Source organism: Triticum dicoccoides, chromosome 1A (assembly GCF_002162155.2).
Source record: "Triticum dicoccoides isolate Atlit2015 ecotype Zavitan chromosome 1A, WEW_v2.0, whole genome shotgun sequence".
NCBI lineage: Eukaryota > Viridiplantae > Streptophyta > Magnoliopsida > Poales > Poaceae > Triticum > Triticum dicoccoides.
In genome coordinates this window covers 497,911,139-497,911,833 of record NC_041380.1, presented here as the reverse complement: position 1 = coordinate 497,911,833, position 695 = coordinate 497,911,139, and positions in this window count along the sequence as shown.

The following is a 695-nucleotide window of genomic DNA, read 5'->3' as shown; positions in this document are numbered from 1 at the left end:
GTGGCATACGGGTCGCCGCCGCCGCCAATGAAGCCGTACAACTAATTCCTCCCGATCCATCGCCGGAGCCGCCGCCAACAGCCGATCGCCGCCAGTATAATTCAGAAGAAGGGGCGCAGCGAGGCCAGACGGCCATGGGCACGGCCAGGCGCGCGGCCACGGGCGCGCGGCCAGGGGCGCGGCCACGGGCGCGGCGAGGCCAGACGATGGCGAGGGGCGGCCATGAGCGAGGGGCGGCCACGAGCGCCGCGGAGTGCACGCGAGGTGTTCGAGGAAATGCCAGAGAGAGGAGGAGGAGGAGGAAGAAGAAGATTGATGCTGACAGGTGGGCCCATCCTGTCAGAAATGCGTTTAGAAGAGGCCAAGCGAGCGATTTCGCGACTTGGTAGTTTTTTGCCACGGATTAGCGAGAAAGTGATAGTTTTCGGGACAAAATCGTAAAGTGGTAGTTTTTTGTCACGGTTCCGTAAATTGTGGTAGTTTTTGGTTAAATAGTCGGAATGATCACCTACCCGGCCGGCCAGGGAGAGCTACTAAAACAGCATTTGGGATGGGCGCCAGAGTATCCCGGGCGGGACGGAACGGTGAATTCAATACGATACGGGATACGGGCGGCGCGCAGGGAGAGAGGATGACCGTGCGTCGTTGATGTTCGTTACGCTACGCAGGAGCCCGATCCGATGGACGTACGCAGG